At 40.7% G+C, this 8987-nt stretch overlaps 1 non-coding gene across 1 annotated transcript; it reads left to right on the forward strand.

The window, feature by feature from the left end:
• The first annotated feature begins 340 nt into the window (after positions 1 to 340).
• Trnas-cga (transfer RNA serine (anticodon CGA)) lies at positions 341 to 415 on the forward strand. The gene has a single exon. It is a non-coding gene; the product is annotated as a tRNA-Ser (tRNA).
• The last annotated feature ends 8572 nt before the right edge of the window (positions 416 to 8987 follow it).

Consider the following 8987-nt stretch of genomic DNA (forward strand, 5'->3'; position numbering starts at 1 on the left):
CTTCTGGCAGTATCCGTCTCCTACCTTCCAAACTTTACAGAAGCTCTTCTGCGAAACATGCAGAACTAGCACTCCTGAAAGAAAGGATACTGTGGAGACATGGCTTAGCCACAGCCTGGGGGATGTTTCCAGAATGAGATTTTCACTCTGCAGCGGAGTGTGCGCTGATATGAAACTTCCTGGCAGAATAAAACTGTGCGCCCGACCGAGACTCGAACTCGGGACCTTTTCTTTCAGGAGTGCTAGTTCTGCATGTTTCGCAGAAGAGCTTCTGCAAAGTTTGGAAGGTAGGAGACGGATACTGGCAGAAGTAAAGCTGTGAGTACCGGTCGTGAGTCGTGCTTCGGTAGCTCAGTTGGTAGAGCACTTGCCCGCGAAAGGCAAAGGTCCCGAGTTCGAGTCTCGGTCGGGCGCACAGTTTTAATCTGCCAGGAAGTTTCAACAAATTCCTTAATCATGGACCTCTTACAGAACCCTCCACTGAGGGGGGGGGGGCAAAAATTTGGCAGCGATGGTAATTTTATTAGACTTGCCATGAGCAACAAATTTTTCTGTAATGTATTTAGTTACTAAGTCTACAGTCACAGAGTATTAACATTATTGATAAGTGCAGAACATGTGAAATAGAGTGCACATACACTTAGTACAGAACATATTAAGAAATGACAAAATGTATACGCAATGAGTACAAAATATATCAACGAATGACATAAAGTGCACATGTACTTCATAAGTATCTAGCATTTTTACATGAACTGATCACTTTAACAAATGAAATAAAGTGCACACGCACTGTCAAAATCTTTAGCATATTTAGTATAACTGACCATATTAACAAATAAAATTAAGTTCACACGCACTGTATATGTCTTAGAATTTTTTTACAAGAACTGAAAGCATTAACAAATGAGTAAAATGTAAGAGTCTTTATAATTTAACAATAACTGAAAACATTAACAAAATTGCACACGCACTATAACAGTCTTTAGCATTGTACAAGAACTGAAAATATTAACAAATTAAATAAAATTCACACGCACTGTAAAAGTCTTTAGCATTTTATAAGATCCAGGAAAGGATTGGGAAGGATTGCATCATGGTTGTAGCACAGTAGGTTGCACATAGCTGCACTGAAAGTCCATATCTTTCTACAGAAGCGTAACACCGAGTGAGACAATAAGAATTTCTCTTCCCTGAAGTATTTATCAGTGTAGGCAAGAGACTGAAATGTTGTATTAATACTCAATGTTATCATTTTGTAGTACATTTGGTACACAAAACAGTAGGACCATAATAACACCTCCATCGTTCAAGGTGGTGGACAGCTTGATATGTCAACCCCACATTCTTGTAGAATCCGTACTCTCACATCAACAGACAATTAGTGCAAAAACAAAATATAGTGCTCCATGATCATGAGGATGGACAGGACATACGGATATTGCAGTAATTACTGGTAATTAGGTTAGAAGGTGAAGGATACATTATGTCTTATGGTAGTCATCATAGAATTACACCAGTGTAACAACCGATCTGAATAATTAGTGGCATTCATTGGCTATTTACACAGCATTTAAGCAGTATGTATGGAGTATTACAGAACATTATTCATAAGTCATCTCAATACAGTAATTATTGGCACTCATTGGCCAGCTAGAAAGCATTGTTTTAATGCATTATTTAGAAGTCATCATTCCAAATGAATTAATTATTGGCATAGCATTTATGCAGAATCACAAAGTATCATTCAAAACTCATCTCATTACAGTAATTATTGGCATCATGTCATCTCATTATAGTAATCATCAGCATTCATTGGCCAATTACTAAACATGTAGCAAGTATTGAGTATTACAAAACACTATTCATAACTCATCTGATTGCAGTAATAATTGGTATTCATATATAAATATGTCATCTCATTACAGTAAGCAGTGTCATTCGTTGTCCACTTACAAAGCATTTTTCTTGCGTTATTCAGAAGTCATCATTCAGAGCAAGAGTTAATTATTGGCATGGCATTTATGCAAAAGTCATCATATTACAGTAATTATTGGTATACCATTTATGCAGTGTTACAAAACATCATTCAAAATACAAGGTGATTCAAAAAGAATACCACAAATTTAGGAATTTAAAACTCTGCAACGACAAAAGGCAGAGCTAAGCCCTATCTGTCAGCGAATTAAAGGAGGTATAAAGTTTCATTTAGTTGTACATTTGTTCGCTTGAGGTTCTGTTGACTAGGCGTCAGCGTCAGTTGATGCTAAGATGGCGACCGCTCAACATAAAGCTTTTTGTGTTATTGAGTACGGCAAAAGTGAATCGACGACAGTTGTTCAACGTGCATTTCGAACGCAGTATGGTGTTAAACCTCCTGATAGGTGGTGTATTAAACGTTGATATAAACAGTTTACCGAGAATGGGTGTTTGTGCAAAGGGAAAAGTTCTGGACGGCCAAGAACGAGTGATGAAAAGTAGCACACATCCAGCAAGCATTTGATTTTTTCTTATGGGGGTATGTTAAGGATATGGTGTTTCGGCCACCTCTCCCAGCCACCATCGATGATTTGAAACGAGAAATAACGGCAGCTATCCAAACTGTTACGCCTGATATGCTACAGAGAGTGTGGAACGAGTTGGAGTATCGGGTTGATTTTGCTCGAGTGTCTAGAGGGGGCCATATTGAACATCTCTGAACTTGTTTTTGAGTGAAAAAGAAACCTTTTTAAATACTCTTTGTAATGATGTATAACAGAAGGTTATATTATGTTTCTTTCATTAAATACACATTTTTAAAGTTGTGGTATTCTTTTTGAATCACCCTGTACATCTCATTACAGTAATCATTGGTATAGCATTTATGCATTATTACAAAATATCATTCAGTATTACTCAGAACTCATCATTCAAGTGAGATAGGACATATTTAAAATGTAACGCACTGTAGCTATTACTCAATTTCAGTAGTCCAATAATACATAGATATAATGGATTCAATACATCTGAGAAATTTCGATTATATTTTGGACTAGAAATATATCTTCAACTGGTAGCATTACTTAATTGTATACCGGTAATTGTTGGGAGCAGTAATAATTTCTTTTTATTTTTTCCTATCAATTCATTGCGTTGGGATCGGTAATTAATTGCTGGGGCATGAAAATATTTGCTTTTGAATTATTGCTGGAAATAAGGTTTAATAACGTCATTCGTTATGAGTCAGCTGTAGCAAGGTTATGAACCAAGTAGAGTACATATGATCGCATTCATGCATGACACACACAAATGGGTAAAAAAAATGCAAGTATTAGAACAGGTTTCATACCTAAGTATTTAGAGCATGTTAAAATATCGTGAAAAGCTTCTCCTCGAAAAAATACAAAATGGGTTATTGACCAGAAAGAAAAGAATGTATATTATGCTGAAAAGTAGAAAACTTGGAAATAACAGGTAATGAAACGGGTACTCAATATGTATGTACTCTACCTCTCTTTCCCAAAACATTCAGTCATTATACACTCCTGGAAATTGAAATAAGAACACCGTGAATTCAAGGTCCCAGGAAGGGGAAACCTTATTGACACATTCCTGGGGTCAGATACATCACATGATCACACTGACAGAACCACAGGCACATAGACACAGGCAACAGAGCATGCACAATGTCGGCGCTAGTACAGTGTATATCCACCTTTCAGAGCAATGCAGGCTGCTATTCTCCCATGGAGACGATCGTAGAGATGCTGGATGTAGTCCTGTGGAACGGCTTGCCATGCCATTTCCACCTGGCGCCTCAGTTGGACCGGCGTTCGTGCTGGACGTGCAGACCGCGTGAGACGACGCTTCATCCAGTCCCAAACATGCTCAATGGGGCACAGATCCGGAGATCTTGCTGGCCAGGGTAGTTGACTTACACCTTCTAGAGCACGTTGGGTGGCACGGGATACATGCGGACGTGCATTGTCCTGTTGGAACTGCAAGTTCCCTTGCCGGTGTAGGAATAGTAGAACGACGAGTTCGATGACGGTTTGGATGTACCGTGCACTATTCAGTGTCCTCTCGACGATCACCAGAGGTGTACGGCCAGTGTAGGAGATCGCTCCCCACACCATGATGCCGGGTGTTGGCCTTGTGTGCCTCGGTCTAATGCAGTCCTGATTGTGACGCTCACCTGCACGGCGCCAAACACGCATAAGACCATCATTGGCACCAAGGCAGAAGCGATTCTCATCGCTGAAGACGACACGTCTCCATTCGTCCCTCCATTCACTCCTGTCGCGACACCACTGGAGGCGGGCTGCACGATGTTGGGGCGTGAGCGGAAGACGGCCTAACGGTGTGCGGGACCGTAGCCCAGCTTCATGGAGACGGTTGCGAATGGTCGTCGCCGATACGCCAGGAGCAACAGTGTCCCTAATTTGCTGGGAAGTGGCGGTGCGGTCCCCTACGGCACTGCGAAGGATCCTACGGTCTTGGCGTGCATCCGTGCGTCGCTGCGGTCCGGTCCCAGGTCGACGGGCACGTGCACCTTCCGCCGACCACTGGCAACAACATCGATGTACTGTGGAGACCTCACGCCCCACGTGTTGAGAAATTCGGTGGTACGTCCACCCGGCCTCCCGCATGCCCACTATATGCCCTCACTCAAAGTCCGTCAACTGCACATACGGTCCACGTCCACGCTGTCGCGGCATGCTACCAGTGTTAAAGACTGCGATTGAGCTCCGTATGCCACGGCAAACTGGCTGACACTGACGGCGGCAGTGGACAAATGCTGCGCAGCTAGCGCCATTCGACGGCCAGCACCGCGGTTCCTGGTGTGTCCGCTGTGCCGTGCGTGTGATCATTGCTTGTACAGCCCTCTCGCAGTGACCGGAGCAAGTATGGTGGGTCTGACACACCGGTGTCAATGTGTTCTTTTTTCCATTTCCAGGAGTGTAGTATGCGACAAACGACATACTGTCAAAAAGAACTGCTACAAATACTTAGATAACTACATCGCACTTATTAACTAATACAAAATATATAAGCCTCATCATTATCATCATCTGCAAAGAAATACTTCATTATTCACATTACCATATTCTTCATATAACTATTCATCATCATTTATTATCATGTGCAAAAAATAGACACTTCATTATGCATATTTATATTACCATTTACTTCTTACAACTATTCATTATCATTCATTACTTCATATAGTATAGAGTTTCTTACTTCTAGATTATTTCATCACTAAAATTAACATTTGTAGTTCTGTCAGACAGCCTGCATTAACCGCCTCGTATTCTGACAGAAAAGTAATTAGTCAAAACTGCTATCATACAGTGTGTATAGTATATTCTGGGTAATGCTTGTTAATTCTGATCCATTTACTCTTCGTGACAAGATATTGCATTTTCTTTCGTTCATTCCGATGGTGAAATTTCCATTCCATAGTAAACCACTGTGGTTTGTTTAATTTATCTCTTTAACACGGTATTGCTTTCTGAAAACGATCAATATGAATTAATATCTTGCATTTAAATCATATACTCATTCTACTGATACAGGGTGCATTCAAGTTCTAAGGCCTCTGATTTTTTTCTAATTAACTAATCACCCAAAATCGATGAAACCGGCGATACTTCTCGACGTTATCCCCCTGCAAACGTACACATTTTTCACAACGCTGACGCCATGAATCCATGGCAGCGGCGAAGGCTTCTTTAGGCGTCTGTTTTGACCACTGGAAAATCGCTGAGGCAATAGCAGCATGGCTGGTGAATGTGCGGCCACAGAGAGTGTCTTTCATTGTTGGAAAAGCCAAAAGTCACTAGGAGCCAGGTCAGGTGAGTAGGGAGCACGAGGAATCATTTCAAAGTTGTTATCACGAAGAAACTGTTGCGTAACGTTAGCTCGATGTGCGGGTGCGTTGTCTTGGTGAAACAGCACACGCGCAGCCCTTCCCAGAAGTTTTTGTTGCAGTGCAGGATGGAATTTGTTCTTCAAAACATTTTCGTAGGATGCACCTGTTACCGTAGTGCCCTTTGGAACGCCATGGGTAAGGATTACGTCCTCGCTGTCCCAGAACATGGACACCATAATTTTTTTAGTACTGGCAGTCACCCAAAATTTTTCAGTGGCGGTGAATCTGAGTGCTTCCATTGAGCTGATTGGCGCTTTGTTTCTGGATTGAAAAATGGCATCCACGTCTCATCCATTGTCACAACTGACGAAAAGAAACTCCCATTCACGCGGTCATTGCGCGTCAACATTGCTTGGCATCATGCCACGCCGGCAGCCATGTGGTCGTCTGTCAGCATTCGTGCACCCACCTGGATGACACTTTTCGCATTTTCAGGTCGTCATGCTGGATTGTGTGCACAGATCCTACAGAAATGGTAGCTCTGGAGGCGATCTGTTCAACAGTCATTCGGCGATCCCCCAAAACAATTCTCTCCACTTTCTCGATCATGTCGTCAGACCGGCTTGTTCGAGCCCGAGGTTCTTTCGGTTTGTTGCTGCACGATGTTCTGCCTTCATTAAAATGTCGCACCCACGAACGTACTTTCGACACATCCATAACACTATCACCAAATGTCTCCTTCAACTGTCGATAAATTTTAATTGGTTTCACACCACGCAAATTCAGAAAACGAATGACTGCACGCTGTTCAAGTAAGTTTAAGTATTTAAAACAGTTCTCATTCTCGCCGCTGGCGGTAAAATTCCATCTCCCGCACGGTGCTGCCATCTCTGGGACGTATTGACAATGAATGCGGCCTCATTTAAAAACAATGCCCATGTTTCTATATCTTTCCAGACCGGAGAAAAACAATCGGAGGCCTTAGAACTTGAATGCACCACGTATAACTAAGCATACAACATAGCATTACAGAAAACGTATTATGTCAAAAACAGTTTTCAATTGCAAAAATTGTACACACAGTATCATAATGTAGTAGCAAAAAATGTAGAATAGTCAAGATATTGAGATATCATACGGCAAAAATGTTAAAGTCAACCGGTGTTTCTTATATCTTAAAGATTTCATAGTGCATACAAGGCATGTTTCAAATTCACAAATTCAGAATGTGCTAGGCTATCCCAGGACCAAATAGCGTTTCTACCCGCCAATTGGCATAATCTAGGAGTGTCTAAAGTAGAGTAATGAATAAATTTACGGAAAAAATAACCAATCCCAGAAAGCTGAGTAATTGTTTCTTTGTCGTGGAAACAGTAATGCCACGTAAAGCTTGAAGTTTTTTTGGGTCAGCCGCTATGCCTTCTGCTGAAATTACAAGTCCAAGAAATTGTACAGAAGTTCTGCCAAAGTGTGATTTGCTAAGATTAACAGTCAGTCCTTGTGCACGAAAAGTTTGCAACAGTTGTTCCAGAATCAGATTGTGTTCAGACCAGTCAGCTTCTACAATAAGAATGTCATCTACATACGTTGTGGTACTGTCTTTTAATTCTATCGGAAGTATAGTATTCAAACGGCGAATAAACTCTGCTGAAGAAATTGTTAAACCGAACGGTAATTTGTAAAATTGATAACAATCACCAAAACAGAGAAATGCTGTGTACTTTCTGCAGTTCGTATGGAGCTGAATTTGCCAAAATCCCGATTTCAAATCTAATGTGGAATAAACAGTAGTACCATGAAATTCCTGTAGAAGTTCTTCTAGTGTTTGGGGGCGATCTGTTTCATTAATAATAATGTCATTGATGTGACGCGAATCAAGTACGAGGCGAAGTGAGCCATCCTTTTTCTTAACAATATGAAGCGGGTTTATGTACGGACTAACTGACAGTTTCATAATTCCTTGGTCAAGCATAGCTTGCAATTCTTTCTTAACTTGTTCTCTGTGAATATATGGAATGGGATAATATTTGGCTTTAAAAGCGTCGTGCTGTTTAACTTGAAATTCATACATGAAACCAGACATAGTACCAGGGATGTTGTCAAAAACTGGAGCTTGCTGTAAAAGAATTTTGTGTAGTTGCGTACATTCGTCGTCTGTATTTGCGCTGCTTGGTTTTACTTTATCAGAAATCATTTGCATAACGTCATAGTCAGTTTCTTCTGGTATATTATAGTAGTGCACGTACGTATCGGTGAACAATGTGGAATAACAGTCTATGTTACGCGATGTAGAAACGACCTCTGTTCGATTAATTGTTTGTTCTTCTGCAGATAATGAGTGCTGAAATTCTAATGCCATTTGCAAATTTTCATCCTTTAACATTAAATAGGAATTTGGAAAGTAAATAATTGCGTCTTGTTGTACCAAAAATTTCGTACCTAGGATAACGTCTGTTGTCAGTAAGGGAACAATCCTAAAATTTGAGTGGAACGTAAGACCTGCAATACAAAACTATAAGTGTGTCTGTAATTTTACATCTACTCCTTTACCAAATACTGCTCCTTTTACTTTAGTTTTGCCTAATGGTAACTTAGGATAGATATTATCTTTGTTACATTCGTTGAAAGTTTCCTGATTTATAACTACATAGGTGATCCAAAATCGATTACTGCTGAAAATCTGGATGCTCCAAACTTTACTTCAGTTACAGGGGGGGAAGTGGCTTTTTGAATAACTGGTTTTTCATGCAAAAGTGTGTCTCGGATGTCATCAAAAGTAAGAACATTTTCGTGAACAAGAGTCTGTGTATCAAAAGTATTGCTTACGTTGCTGGAAGGTTCAATCTGTACTGTATCTTGTCAAATTCTTTCTGCCGTGCTGTTATTTGCGGGAGGATGCTGTGGCATTTCGACTATTTGTACTGTTCTGTTATTCCTTCCTGACGTGTTAGGTTCGGGATGATACCGACTGTCTGGTTCATTCATAATAATCTCCTGCTGATTAGACCGACTGTAACGCTCAAAACTGTGCTACTTACTTTTACGTCTGTCATAATAATCATTGCTATACGGCACGTTGCGATAGTAATTGAAATGATGTGTTTCCTGTACGTAATGATTTCCTTGTTGCTGT

The sequence above is a fragment of the Schistocerca gregaria genome, chromosome 4 (assembly GCF_023897955.1).
Source record: "Schistocerca gregaria isolate iqSchGreg1 chromosome 4, iqSchGreg1.2, whole genome shotgun sequence".
Classification (NCBI taxonomy): Eukaryota; Metazoa; Arthropoda; class Insecta; order Orthoptera; family Acrididae; genus Schistocerca; species Schistocerca gregaria.